A 15,285-nucleotide genomic window follows, 5' to 3' on the forward strand; every position below is an offset into this window, starting at 1 on the left:
AATCAGGAAGACCCAAGTTCAAATTCAGCCTCAGATACTGTGTAACCCTGGGCAAGTCATTTAACCACTGCCTCAGTTTCTGAGGGGCACTTTGCCCCTGGCAGGTAGCAAATGCTTAGTAAATGCTAATTTCCTTCCTTCCTTAAGGCAAACGGATTCCCTGGGAAGCTCCCATAGCATTGAGATCCTGAACAGATTTAGAGCTGAAGGTGACCTTAGTTTCAATAAGCTTTGGTAGTTCCCCATTTCCTTTAGCATAAATATAGACCCTCAGACCTTGAAAACCCTTCACAGTCTGCTTTCAACTTGTCTTCCCAAGCTTAGTGTTTTCCTTCATGAATTCTATATTCCCTGCAACTCTTGTGACTTGAAGCCAAATAGACTTAATATGAACTCCACCATATAACTTGATTATAAGATCTAGCCTTTGATGGAAGACTCCCAGTCAGTAGAGCTCTCTACCTCACACTTCGACTGGCTCCATTTTGCACCACCCCTAATTAGTAGACAGTTCTTCCTGTCTGTTTCTTTTACCCACAGATGTCAGTTCTGGCCTCTGTAACCACAAGAATAAATGTCAAAGGGACGGGGAACATTAAGGGGAAAACTTGGAAGAATTTACACCTTTGCTTAGGGCTGTCCATAGTGGGGGGCCTTTGCCGTCAACAGCCTCTGTCTTCATCTTTTTGCTCTTGAGCAGAAATGTGAGCTCTCCTTCTCGTGTGTGCCACTGCTTAGCTGAGACCAGAAGAATGGCCAGCCCAAAATAGGGAGGAGAAACTGACTGAATTCCACACACTCACCCACCCAGAGCCACAGATAGGTCAGCCCCGTAATAACTTCAGTGAAGGCAGAAAAGCATTGGGTCACAGATTGAGAGCTGGACTAATGCTTTCATTTTATAGATGGAGAAACTGAAGTCCAGAGAGGTGAAGGGATGTGCTTGAGATTACACAGGGAGTAGGTGGCAAAGTCAGGAGATGAAAGAAGGGTAGAATTAGAATGTAGGCCCTTACTCTGTGATCTTCCCATTATGGCACACCATCTCTGTCTCTCCATTCATCTATCTAACCCCTGAGGCTGATTGATGAGCAACCATGTGCCCTGCCCTGTGCTAGGTACAGTAGGGATACCAAAAAAGTCCCTTCCCTTCTCTGGGACTCTATTCATTTGTATATGAGACAGCTGGAGAAGATAAAGGGCTCTTAACTTGGAAGCTATGGCCCACCCACCCCCGTCTCCCACCCAGCCACCCAGGGATCTATGGATAGATTTTAGGGGTCCATAGACTTGGATGGAAAACAGACATTTTTCTCTCAATATATTTGGTTCTATGCACTTTATTTTATGCATTTAAAAACATTATTCTAAGAGATAAATCCATAGGCCATGGAAGACTGCCTAAAGGACACTTCAAGAAAAGTCCAGACCCCTAGACTAGCTGGTCTCTAAGGGGCTTTCCTTTCCTAAATTCTCTGACCTTGTGGATAAGGTGTAGTATCCTCAAAAAGCTTACAGTCTAATAGGGGAGATGCCACAAACACAGCCTTTTATTATCATGATTGTAGGCTCCTCGAGGGCAGGAGCTATTTAATTCTCTCCCACCCCTTCCAGGATGAATAGCTATGTGTTGGGTGGGAAAGCCTCCCATGTATGGGGTTTTCTTGATGGAGGCTAACGTCCCTTCCTCTTCAAATCCTGTGATTCTGTGTTGATTTTTTTGTCTTTGCAGCTCCTGAACTCTCACTCTCCATTATATTATACTCATTTGTATACAGGAAAGTTTTGCCATCTGGAGGAGGGGCAGAATCTAAGCTCTTGTTTTTCATTTTTGTATCCCCAGCAAAGATGGAGGAGCCCCTGTAGACCCCTTCAACCCAGCTCTGCTGAGATACAATGAAATCAGCCTTTGGGGTTGATTATTTTCTTGCCCAGTCCTTCCTAGAATATCACAGACCTTTAATAAATGATGAATTGAATTGCATGGGGTTCAAAGTGCTGGAGGAACTTGAAAGATGGAGAAGCAATTGCTGATTGAGGCGTCTGAGAAGGCTGCCTGCAAAAAGAGCCAGTGAAATGCAGGAGGCCTATCTGAGCTCCCTGACCCTGGTGTGGGGGAGGAGGTGGTTAGCAGGAGAACTCTGCCTGACACTCTGTTGCAGAGCAGACCCCGCCATAACCAAGCAACATCTCCCAATTCTTGCTTACGTGCATGTGAATTATTTGCCTTATAGATTCACCTTTTAACCTTTGGATCTCAGGCTAGCTTCCCTTTACTGCACTTAGAAGATGCAAATGAACCTTGCAGGTGCTGGGATTTTCCCACTTCCTTTTTCCCTCATTTCAATTCAACAAACTTAAAAATCAAGCAATGACTGAGTGTAAGGAACAATGTTAAGAGCTAGAGATACAAAGAAAAGGTGAAAATGATTTCTGCCCTCAAAGGAGCTGACGTTCTAATGGGTGAAACAGCTTGCACATAAATAAATATGATACTAGGTAACCTTTGAGGAGACGGTACTAGTACCTGGGAGTCTGGGAAGGACCTGCTATAGAAGGAGTTTGAGCTGAGTACTGAAGGAAGGATTCTAAGAGGGGGATATGAGGAGAGAGAGTATTCCAGTCATAGAGGGCTGTCTGAATGAATGAATGAATGAATGAATGAAAGGGTGAATGAATGAAAAGTCGGGGAGATGGGAGCTGCAGTGTTGTCTGTGAGGGATAGCAATTAGTCCAGTTTGCCTGGAATGCAGCATGCACTGGGGAGAGCAATCCACTTGGAAGGACAGACTGAAGTCGGATTGTGAAGGGCAGGAATGGCACCAAGTGTCAACTCCCTCCGTACTCTCTTCCTGGGTTGAGGCTGTCTGGCTCACCTGGTCACATTGGTAGGTGGAAGTGGTTTCCCAGAAGAGTGGCCATATTGTTACATTTCACTTTAGAGGCAACCTAGGCGTAATCCTGGTGTTAGAGGAGTCAAAAGTCTGCCCCTCACAACTAATTCCTGAGCTACAACCTACGTGTTTCCCATTTAAACAAATCAGCCAAGATGATACCATTAACCATCAATCACGAAGCATTTACTAACAGAAGCCATAACATGACAAGTTGCCTATGGTCACATTCTACCACCAATGTATACAGCATCTGCAGAAGAGAGTGGTCCTTAACTTATAATCAATCAGTCAATATGTATTAAATGCCTACTACGTTTCAAGGACTATGCTAAGAACACTAAGCAACAAGGAACATCAGCAAGTAAACTACGTGCCCTGGGCAGGTCCCGACTGTGGATGGCAGGCCTGAGGGTTCTCAGTCTCTTTAGGGAACGATCTGGACCACACATCACCTGCTGGGTAGAACCACACCTCTTCTGGACCTCCATGGTCTCCCATCAGAAGAATCGGTTTCCCTGCTATCCTCAGGCTGCCGAAGCCACATGAAGCTTCTTTTTAGCAAATAGCCCTCGATAAATGTTTCTGGAATCGATGAGGATGATGTGTGAGGATGTTCCAAAAGTTTGCTTTGCTTACCCTTGAGTCGGTTTTTGAGATTGTGCATGGGCCTCTTTGTTGTTGTTGTTTGGTCTAGACCTGTGATTTCACTGGTATGGTGAGTTCTTGGCGTGGAAACTTTCCACTGATGATGACATAAAGTCTTTGGGAGTTGCCTGGGAGACACTGAGAGTGCCAGTGATTTACCCAGGGTCACAAGAAAGTATGGATCATGTCAGCACCTGAACTCAGGTCTTTCCGATTCTGAGGCCAACTTTCTTCCCACTACTCCACAGCGCCTCTTAGTAAACCCAGTTAATCCAGATCTGGCTCATTATGTCTTGAGTCTGCATCGCGGAAAAGAAGTCCGAGCCAATGGCTGGGTTGGCTTCTGAACGCAGCCTCGGTGCTGGTGGGCCACCCCAGCTGCACGGGGAGCCTTCCTTTCCAGCTGGCAGGAAGGAGGTACTCACCCAGGAAAGCCGCAGAGGGAGGGGAACCAGTCGTTGGCTTGCCATTTCTTCAGGCCAATCAACTCATTTACAGCTGCTCTTTTCATAGTGGGGACAGAACAGGGCATCTGTTTCCTCTGAACAGGGACAGTTCATACCACACAGCCACCAGGTCCAGGAGACGGGTGATGCGGTGCTTAGGCTGTTAATCTTAGGTAGTGACAGCTCCCATTTGCATCCCTTACCTCAATGAGTCTCCACAAGTACCCTGTGAAGTAGCTAACTTGAGCCAGTGTTGACTGATGGCTAGAGCACCGGATTTGGATCCTGCCTCAGACACTGTATGCTCATGAGTGAGCCATTTCACTTATAAAGAGGCAGCATAGAATAGTGCAAAGCGTGGTGGTTGGAGGGTCAGAGGACTTGGGTTGGAACCCCCATTCTTCCCCTATTAGCTGTATTATACTGGGCAAATCACTTCACTTTGTGGTGCCTCAGTTTCCTCCTCTGTGAAAGGAGGAGCTTGGACTTGATGACTTCTAAGGTCTCTTCCAGCTCTGAGCCTATGAATCACTCAGATCCTTGGTTTCTTCATCAGTAAAATGGGTATAATATCATTGGTACAGGAGTGTGTGTGAGGAAGAGATTACGAAACCTTGAAATATTGTATAGGATCACCAATCTAGAGTGGAAGGGGCATGAGAGGTCATCTTGTCACCCCCTCCCTCATTTTCCGGAGGACACCTAGAGAGGTAAAAAGACATGTTCAGGATCACACGGATGACAGAGACAAGAGTTAGACCTATGCCCCTTAAACCAGGGCCTTCCCACTGAACACACTACCAGCTCTACAAATGTAAATTATTATTACTATCCTCATTTGACAGATGAGGAAAGCTGATTTCAGAATTCAACTAACAGACCTGGGAGTTGAAACCAGGTCTTTTGACTCCAAGTTTAGGCCTTTTCCCAAGGCCAGGATACCCACTAGTCTGACCCCTTCATTTTACAGATGAGGAAACTGTGGTCCAGAGATAGGGAAGTGGCTTGCTTAACTTTGTTGTTCAGTCGTTTCAGCTGTGTCTGACTCTTCGTGTTCCCATTTGCGGATTTCTTTCCTCTTTTCCTCTCTCTTTGTCCCTCTATATCTCTCCTTCTTCTTTCTCTATTTCTTTCCCATCATCACTCTACCTTTGTCTTTATCCCACCGTCTTGTTAGGACTGCCCTCAGTGCACAAGTAAAGTAGTGAGTTTGAGGATTGGAGAAGAATTCCTTTCCCACCCACTCCCAAGCCTCCCCCAAGTTCTAGATGTTGCTTGAAATCTCTTTAACATTGGGACACAAAGCCACAGAACTAAATTCTTTGAGAACTGAAAGGTTCTTGGGAGATCATATATCTAGTCTACCCAATATAGGGAAGAGAAAACTGAGGGACAGAGAGGAAAAGTGACCAGCACAAAGTTAGTGACAGTGCCAGAACAGATCAACCGGCTTCTAGTTCAGCACTCTTCCCATGTGTTGTGGGTCAGGATACCGGCAGAACTGGGGAGCCTTGAATTAACTCGATACTTGAGCAGCATTGACTGGGCCAGTTGGAAGCCAAGACACAATGGAACAGCCCTGGGGTGTTTGAGTGAACCGTGCTGGCCAATCTAGAAGTACACCAGATTACAATACTCTGGGACACAGCAGGGCTCTTTGGGGCAAAGGATCTGTAAAGATGATCTTAGGACTTTGGTGGGGAATTTCGGAGACTCCTGGGAAGTCCTGACTGCTTTTATCTTCTTGCCAGCAGCTTATCTGCTGTTGCCTTCCTGTAGGCCTCTGTCATATCCTGCGGGATTGCTTCTACCTGAAAGTTTTTGGATATGTTCCTGTTACGGGATTTTTTCGAACTTATCTGAGCCCTTGGGCTCCTTTGTTGTGTACCCAAGACCAAGACGCCATTCCACTGCCCCATCTGTTCCTTCCACAATCAGAGATCAGAGTTAGAGAGAATATACCTGTGGGAGGGGTGATCAATGACGGGAATTCATAATAAAGTATAAAGGCCCTGGTATCAGGGCCTTTCCTGAGAGCTGGTTTTGAGAAGCGTAAAGAGGGCAGGCAGCCTCCTGGGAAGTTTTACTGGTGGAGAGAAAAGGGTGGCTGAGGGCAAACAAGGCAAACCATACAGCCTTCTCAGTTTTGAGATGTTATGGAATGGTTGAGCCAGAAAGGATCTTAGAACATAGACTATCAGATCTGGAAGGGATATTAAAACATGGAACACAGAATATCAGAGATGGGAGAGACCTTAGAAGAAATCATATGAAATATCAGAATTAAGAGGGACCTTAAAGATCTTCCAGTCCACCCTCCTCATTTACATATTTGGAAACTGAGGCCTAGAAGGGCAAAAAAAAATGATGATAATAACAACACATTTATTTAGTAAGTAACCATGAAGTAGCATTCAGAAAGTTGGACTAGAAGTCAGGAAGAACTGGGTTCAAAACCCACCTTAGGCACTAGCTATATGACCTTGGGCAAGTCACTTAATTTCTCTGTGCCTCAGTTTTCCTCATCTGTGAAATGAGGGGATTGAATTTGATGACTTCCAAGGTCCTTTCCAGATCCAAGTCTATGGTCCTATGATGACATTGCACTAGAATGTCCAGAAGTCCTTGGCCAAGGTCATACATGGCACTGGGATAGAATGCAGTCCTCCTATGTTGCGCTTCCCACTAACTGGCCTTTCTTTATCCAACATGTCACCATGAGCTATTGGTTACATTGTTCTTCCTTTAAATCCTATTCCCCTGACTCTATCATTATTTCCCTTTATGTCAGTTATATCCCTTTCCCAAGATATGTTACTTCTAGGTAAACTCTCTAACTGGAGAAGGAAATTGCAAACCACTCCAGTATCTTCACCAAGAAATCCCAAATGGGGTCACGAAGAATTGGACGTGACTGAAACGACTCAACAACAAAATTCTCTAACAGCAGCATGTTAATATTGATTTCTATCTGAACAAAGAGTAGAGGATGTCAGACCTGGAAGAGAGCTCTGAAAAAATACCTGAGGGTGCTAGAGCTGGAGGGAACCTTGGAACATAACATTAGGCCTCATCTACTCCAACCTCCTCGTTTTACAGAGGAAGAACCAAAAGGTCAAAAACATATTTGTAAACTGCTTAACATATACCTGGTACATAGTAGGCACTTAATAAATGCTTCCTTCCTTGACACTAGCCATGGACATGGAAGGGAAAGAGAGGATGTTACTGTTTATACTGACCCTATTTGGAGTCCAAAAACTATGGAAGGGAACCTAGGAACTCAATTTTCCATGGAGGGGCCCTGATATAGAGCCAGAGTAGATCCAACCCAAGATTCTACAGATTCCATGCCACACTGATACCTAAATTTTGACCACTGGTCATCTGCAGGGGGAAGTGGTTACTGTTTCACCCCTGGCACTTGTATGAAACCAAACCCTCATGTGAGGGCAGTGGGAAGAAGGCAGGTTATGGTGAGAATAATTCTGTTATCCATTCATTTTCTTGTGCGAATTACTTTGCTCTTCTGTCCTGATTAAATACTTTGCTATTTGATTTATGACTCTGGAATGGAGATTTTAAACCATGATATACATAATTACAATTAACTGCTTCCCCCATTTCCCCCACCCCACCCCCAAAAAAAACCCTCACACCAGAACTCAAGGAAGGGAGAGTTCCAGTTTTCAAAGGGAATCATGACATTCAGATGTGTTTAGCTAAATTTAGTCAAAACCAACCAGCCAACCTTCACACTCTCTCTCTCCACCTCCTTCGATGAATCCTTTTTAGCTCAACAATTCAATGAACCCATGATCTCCATGGTGTGGTCGCTACTTCCAGTGGTGCATATCACAAACCCATTTGCATTTTTCCTCTTGTTTGATTCTTGTCCACATCTTCTTTCCTCTATAGAAGAGCCACATGACACATCAGAGACCTGAGGCCTTCAACCTTTCACCTCCAGAACTCCCACCTTGGGCCCTGCTGGTCTGATTGGTGAGCTTCTCCCATTGCCTACAATTTCATACAGGCCTCAGCCATGCTTTATTCTACTCAGCCATCTTCTCACCTGCTGCCCTACTGCCAGGATCAGAAACAATGCCCTGAGCATGTAAGGTTTTTGTTTCTGGAACTCCTACCCAGGGGCCCCACTGGTCTGATTGTTGAGCTTATCCTGGGGCTCATCAGTCATGCCACCTCTCTCCCCTCTACATACATACATTCTCCAGTTCTGCCATTACTCATGGAAGGAATGTATCAGTCTACGCCAATGTGACTTCACCCTTCAACCCAGCAACTTTCCAAACCCAATACCTTTCCTTAGTCACCACTTCTCTATATGTGTTAATCTCTCCCTATTGGGATGAAAGTATTTCCAAGGCAGAGATTGTATTCACTTAAAAAAAATATCTAAGTACCTAACACAGTGCTTTACACATGTCCAGGGTTTAATAAATGCCTTTGAATTTATTCATTCAGTATTCCATGGACACAAAATTGGACAGTCCTCTCCTTTTATAATTAGCCCAGCTGTCTTTCCAATCATACATGACCTTATGTCTTTTATGCCATTTATTATGTGCTTATCATTGATGGGAATAAACTAAAGCCCACTTACATATACCATTTTTCTTTCCACTGACTTCTGCATGACCCATGATGTTGATGCTACTAAGATTATGCCGTTCCGTGATTCAAGGTTCCAGAAAATCTTTAGGAGAAAATTGATGTTGAAGAGATGGACTCCTGTGGCATGGAGTAACCTGAGGTCATTGATCTAAGGAAAGAAGGCACACATGCACATCTGCCTTCTCTACTTGAGCTTCTCCAGCGCATCTTTGATCTCTTTGTTTCTCAAACTGTAGATGATGGGCTTAACATGGGAATCACAGCTCTGTAGAACATGGACACCACTTTATCTTGGTTTTGTGAGTGCCTGGCACTAGGATGGAGGTATGCAAAGAAGCCAGAGCCATAGAACAGAACCACGGCCATCGGATGAGAGGCACAGGTGTTGAAAGTCTTTGTTCGTCCTCCAGCCAAATGGATCTTCATAACTGTTGCAGTGATATACACATAGGAGACCAAGACAATGTGGCTGATGTACCCCCAACCATACACACAACAGTGAAGTTCACCACTTGGCTGAGAAGAGTACTGGAACAGGAGAGGGTCAACAGGGGAGGAATATCACAGAAGAAGTGGTTAATTACATCTGGGCCATAGAAGTGGAGCTGAAATACAGAGATGGTTTGGGCTAAGCCAGTGAAGATGCCCCCAACATGTGCTGCCCTATAGCCTTCTTCACACAAACGTAGGGGGACATGACAGCTGCATAAAGCAGTGGGTTGGAAATGGCAATGTATCGGTCATATGCCATGGCTGCCAGGAGGCAGCACTCTGTGCCCCCCATCCCAATGAAGACAAACAGCTGAGCAGCACAGCCCACAAAGGAGATGGTCTTTTGCTCCCTGAAAAAGTCATATAGCATCTTGGGGGCACTAGACGAAGTGTAAGCAATATCAACAAAGGATAGATTACTGAGGAAGAAGTACATGGGGCAATGGAGATGGGACTCAATCCTGATCAGGGTGATGAGGGACAGATTCCAAGTTAGAGTCATGAGGTAGATTCCCAGGAACAGCACAAAAAGGAAGACCTGAAGCTCTGGATGCTCAGTGAATCTCAGAGGAAGAAATCTGGTCACTGTTGTGGCATTTCTACCCATAGCCATAAATCATCTTTCTAGTGCCTACCAAGAATTTTCTGACAATGGTGATCCCAATGAAGGAATCCTTATAGGCTATCATAGAATTATAGCATCTTAGAGTTGGAAGGAACCTTGGAGGTCAGCTATTCAAATCTCCCACCCTTTACAGTAGGTACGTTGTGGCATTTCACAAGCCAATTTTCAGGCACTAGTGTAAACCTGATTCTTGGATTACTTGCATTTATGCTAAAGTAAATAAGGCCTAAATTTTACCCAGTGCCACTTTGTTGGGCAACTGGCACCAGCCTAATTATCTCCATTATCATTGCCAACATCATCCGTAAAATTAAAGGCAGGTCTCTATTATACTTGTTCCAAATAACCTCTTGGCAACTCGTGTAAGCCTTAATTTTGAAAGTTTGTCCCTGGAAGTGGTTGTGACAGATCCCAGAGTCACAAACATTCAAAATTAGAAGAAACTTCAGCAATCATTGAGTCCAACCCATCCCCCCAAAGGAAGCCCTTCTGTAACATACCTGACAGGTGGTCGTGCAGTCTGTGCAGGAAGACATCGAACGATGGGGAAACTGTTACCTCCTGAGGCCACCCATTCTTCTATTACTCAGCTCTAGTTGTTAGGAAGATTTTCCAGCTTACATTTGTTTCTTTGTACCTTCCGTTGTTCCTGATCTGCCTTGTGGGGCCCATCAGAACAAGTCTGGCTCCTCTTCCAACCAGTTGGAAGTTAATCCTTTCCTCCTTAAGGAAAGTCATGTGGCATGAACTGAAATGGCCAGCAGCAATTTACCATTTCTTGTCATCATGGACAGTCCTTGTTGTCAGGCTTCAGACATCTGAGGTGTCTTGTTCTCCAAGCCATGGAATCAACACGCAAATGTAAGCAGCTAGAAATGGACATCCTTTCAAATTAAAGAGAGTAGTCATAAGTTTAGAATAATATTGGGGCTTTCACTCGGCAGTCTTGAAAACAAAACACCAAAGGTGAAATGATGAGTATTGTGTCATTCCAGGCAAGAGGAATGGAGAGATAGTAAGTCAGTAACCTCTCTGTTCTCCAGCGCACTGCTGGAGCTACATCACCACCCTACCAGAATCCTGGAATGTTAGAATATAGAGCACAGAAAAGAAAAACTGAATAGGAGCCTGGAACACAGAAAATATAACATCAGAGTTGTAAAAGGTCTTGGACTGTAAAATATTAAAAATGAAAGGTGGGGTTCTTGGTCAAGTGAAGGTTGGATTGGGATTGGGATCCCTTTCAGCTCTTAGATTCTGTGATTCTGACCTCAAGACATAAAACAAGGAACAAAGTCATTTCAGACCTGGGAGAGACCTTTGAGCTGGAAGGGACCTTAGAACACAGAAACAAGAATATTAGGGCTCATTTAGTCCCAGCTCCTTATTTTACAGAGAAGGAACCAGGGAGTCAAGGAGGGGAAGTTACTTTGTCCAGAGTCACATAGCTAGTAAGTGGAGGATGTGGGATTGAATAGTAACAATAGTACCTGACTTTATATGGTGCTTTAGATTTAGAAAACACTTTTCACGGATATTATCTCATTTGGTTCTCACAACAAACCTTGGTGCTGTCATGATCCACATTTTACAGATGAGGAAACTGGAAACTGAGTCTAATGCAGGTAAAGTGAATGGCCGATACTCACATAGCTAGAAAGTGCATGAAGCTTCAAACTTGGGTCTTCCTCATTCCAAGACCAGTGCTTTACTCACTATACCACGGATGAATAGAGAATATAGCAGATGGGGGTAAAAACTTTCTTAGGATTAGGTGCTGAAGCTGGGCCCAGATAATATCTCCCTCAGCTGATGCTAGAAATTCCACCATAAGCAACTCCTTCCTTTGTGGGAGTCATTTCCCTTCTATTCTCAAACCTCTTTTCAAAAAGGTTATTGTTTTTGGGAGATCTTAAGGGGTTAGCTAACTAAGGTTTTATGCATTTATGGGTGAAGGAATTCATTTTGGATCCCTTTCTGCTCATCCCGAGAGTCCTGGGCACTGAGCTGGAGAAATTGCACTGGGGAAAGGGGGAAGATAAGAAAGGCATCAGAGACCCTGAGGAAAAATGTCACCTCTATGAAGAGCACATTCCCAGAGAGCTCTGTACTACCCAACATGTGGGTTCTCGTATGAAAAGAAGCATCAAATTTTTTTTTCATAGGATTTTGGCCCATATCTAGTCCAATTCCTCTCACTTTAATGAGGAGAAAACTGAGTCCTAGAAAGGAGAAGTAACATGCTCGCCCTTGTTACCAAGTAACAGAGCTAGAATTCAAACCCATGTTTTCTTGAATACTCAAAATCCAGTGCCCCGATGATCAGCGCCATCTCCTACTGGAACCCATTCTAATTCCTCCAAGTTGCTCATGGCCTCCCCAAAAAAAGTTACTTTGTATCAACTTTGCATATGATTTTTGTCTTCTCTGGTTCTGGGTACATGTGGTTTTTTCCCAATGTGACTATAAGGAGAGATAGTTTTTGGTTTTGTCTTTGTATTTACAGTACCTAGCGCAGTGCTTGGCCCCTACTAAGCATTTAATAAATGTTTGCTGAATTCAACTGAATTGAATAGGTTCAATTTAATTACCTTACCAATTTTCTAGATTGGCCAATGAAATAACTTCTCTCAAGTCCACCCAGCTAGTGAATGAAATAGCACCAGCATCCCTCCCCTCAGTGTTCTTTTCTGTTCCTGTGTTTCGAGTGCATACTGTAAGCCTCGTCTGGTTCCTAGACCCCTTTAAACATAACCTGGATATCCAAGAAATCCTTTGGCGAGAAGCTTCTAAAAGAGGCAGTCAAAGGTCATTGGAAAGACTCACCCACATTCTCTTCCCTGTTTCAGTCTGATTGTGGAGCCCAGGTATTTGAGAAATCTGGTTTTCTCAGTTCCTTATTTGTTTAATTAATTGAACCTCTGCTCCTGGCTGGGAAGTGTTGGCTCAGGAACCAGGAAGGTTCTAATTCAGTCACTTATACTGTCTACTGGACGGGAGCTGAGGAAAAGTCTTCTAATTGATTAGCAAAGACTGGTGTTTGTGGACTCTGCAGTGGAAGGTCTAAAGGGAATCCAGTGGCCAGTCACCTCCTCTGAGAAACAGCTTTGATCCCCAAAGGTTGGGCCTCTAATTAAAGTATGGGCAGATAGGCAGGTTTGGCGGGGCTCCGTAGTGTGGAGATCCTCAGTGTCTCTGGGGGGACAGCTGATTACCATTAGTCCTGGTTTCTGCATTGGTTCTGATTCTTCCTGGCTAGTTTCCACTTTAAAAAAATCCATCTAAGCAAGGGGGACTTCAAACTTAGAAAAGCTCTTAGTGATGCATTGATGCTACTGGAAAGAGAAAACAAAAGACCCCTGGGTCAAAGGCCTTGCATGGGCTATGGATTCAAGATGGTTTTTTGTTTTTTTTTTGAAGCTCTGAGAGGCAACCAGGTATGGAGAAGAGCCTGGGAGGCAGAAACTCCCAGAGTCAAGCCCTAACTCTGGAAAATCAATCAGTAGCATTTATTACACACTTACTATGTGCCAGGCATGGTGCTAAGCATGGCAGCATTGCTGCTCAGTCAACTACGATGTGTCAGAGACAGAACTTAAACCTAGGGTTGTAGGTCCTTGTCCACATTGGGAGCTCCTGTTAAGGAAACCAGTGAAAATCGGCAAGTTTTCTACAACTTGGTGGTATTAAATCAGGTGTTCTTTGCCTGGAGTCTGTGAACTTAAAAAAAACTGCAATAATAACTATTCCAGTATAATTGGTTTCCATTGTAATCTGATATGTTTTATTATATGCATTTTATAACATTATTCTGAGAAAGGGTCCACAGGCTTCACCAGACAGCCAAAGGGATCCATGGTGAACACCCGTATTAGAGAGTTGCCTGAGGTCCTCATAGGTCAAGTGTCAGGGGCATGCAACCAGAAAGTGTCAGAGGTGAAACTCAAACCCAGATCTTCCTGACTCCAAGGACAGCTCTCTACCTCCAAGCCATGCTCATTCTCATTGTAAACAATAAATATTTCTTGAATCAAGTCAAATTCGTGGGTAGTCAGGGTAGCTAGGTGGTGAAGTGGTTAAGATGCCAGGCCTGAAGTCAGAAGACTCATCGTCCTGAGTTCAAATCTGGCCTCAGACACATTTATAGCTGTGTGACCCTGGGCAAGTCACTTAATCCTGTTTGCCTCAGCTTCCTTGCCTATAAAATGATCCAGTATCTTTACCAAGAGAGCCCCAAATGGGGTCACAAAGGGTTGGACACAACTGAAATGACTGAACCACAACAAAGGGGTGTCTGATGGAATAAACTCAGGCTCTGGAGTCAGAAACTTGGGCTTCACTTTCCCCATATGTAAAATGAGGAAGTTGGCCTAGGTGCCATCTGAGACTTCCTCCAGCTTTAGCTTTTGGTACTATGATCCCGAAATAGGACAAGGGTTTGCAAAAGACAAATTCAGGGGATTTCATGATACCGTTTGGGGGTAAATCCTGGTTTTTGCCCATTGATACTTCGTCCTATTAAAGGTTTGTTTGTTTTTTGCATTTTTCTTTTGTTGGAACGAGGATGGATGGTGGGAAGGGCTGCCATGCTAAGTTTAATCCAAATGCACAATTCATTCAGCTCCTATTGCCCGCATGACCCTGTACTAAGCTGGGAATAACAAACAGCTAACCTGAAATCTAGGAGCTTACAATGGACGGAATGACACAAAAAACTATGATAGAGAGGAGGGAAAAAGAAGGAAAATCACTGGTGTCTTTATACCACTTTTAAGTTCCACAAAGCTCTTTTTCAGCAATAACCCTACGAGTTAGTGAGTACAAGATTTATTATCTCCAGAATGACTTTGAAAGAGTAAGTTATGTTGTCTATTATAAATACCCAAATTACCTATAAAAGACATATGAAGGAAGATGCTCTCTGAATCCAGAGAAAGAACTGATAAACAGAAGTATGTATAGAATAATTTTACATATACATATATATATATGTATACATATACACACATACCTATTTGTGTCTAATAGTAGCCATCTCTATGGCAGTGAGAAGGGAGGGGAGAAAAAAAACATATACATGATAATTTTGTTGTATATTTGAAAGGAATAGCAAGTTGGGCGTAGCAGATTTGCAGCTTCATATACAATCATCTTTTTTATTGTGCTGTGATATGGAAATGCTTGTTTCATTCTAGAAATCAAAAATATTTTTTTAAAAATAAAAAGAGTTACTTCAATAGATTTGTATGAAGGTTAGGGGCTGGAGAAAGGGTTAAAATAGGGAAAAACAAACAAACAAGCAAAAAAATAACATGTTCCCTGAGTTCAAATTCTACCTCTATAACTATCTATGCAACCTTGAACAAGTCATTTAACTTTTCTGGTCCTTAGTTTCCTCAACCATAAAATGAGGTAGTTGGACTACCTGACCTCCTAGGTCATTTCCAGCTCTGGTTCTATGATCTTATGATCCTGAGACCAATCATCCAAGACATAGAGGGATAGCATGAGCAAAGTATGGGTAGTGGGACAAAGACAGGAGAGA

General features: G+C 43.6%; 1 pseudogene; it reads right to left on the bottom strand.

Annotated features, from left to right (window-relative positions):
• Positions 1–8,807: 8,807 nt before the first annotated feature.
• Positions 8,808–9,728, bottom strand: LOC114023664 (annotated as a pseudogene).
• Between the last annotated feature and the right edge of the window lie 5,557 nt (positions 9,729–15,285).

This window comes from Vombatus ursinus, unplaced genomic scaffold (genome assembly GCF_900497805.2).
Source record: "Vombatus ursinus unplaced genomic scaffold, bare-nosed wombat genome assembly UNPS02004444.1, whole genome shotgun sequence".
Taxonomy (NCBI): domain Eukaryota; kingdom Metazoa; phylum Chordata; class Mammalia; order Diprotodontia; family Vombatidae; genus Vombatus; species Vombatus ursinus.